Below are 500 nucleotides of genomic sequence, written 5' to 3' on the forward strand. Positions count from 1 at the left end.
GCTGTATGTGACAACAAATGTTGTAGGCTAAAACACGTGTGACATTGCTTAGAGCACCTTTAATATGGGATGTAAACAGGAGTGATCTGGAGGAAAAGAGCTTACGGGCCCACGTAATGTTTCTGAGGTTATTGGTTTAAAAAAAAGTATCTTAAAATGTGTATACTTGCCTCACATGTTTGAGATTCAAAGAAATACATCTTTGATTATTGTTATAAATTACATAGTATATGTACTTATGTAATTACTTATTTTTATTTTCAATTTGAAATCATTGGTCTTTTTATAGTTTTTTATACTGTATATTTTTCTTAAAACGTTTTTGTATCTTACATAAAGCACTTTGAATTACCGTGTTGTTGAAAGATGCTTTACAAATAAATGTTTTCCATTTATAAAAGCTGTTCTAGAATCCTGTGATTCTTGTGTGGTTCTTGGTTTTTGAGTCAAAGCAAAGTGGTCTAAGATAAAAAAAAAAAAAAATAGAAAGCAAGAATAAA

The sequence above is a fragment of the Etheostoma spectabile genome, chromosome 6, assembly GCF_008692095.1.
Source record: "Etheostoma spectabile isolate EspeVRDwgs_2016 chromosome 6, UIUC_Espe_1.0, whole genome shotgun sequence".
NCBI classification, from domain to species: Eukaryota; Metazoa; Chordata; class Actinopteri; order Perciformes; family Percidae; genus Etheostoma; species Etheostoma spectabile.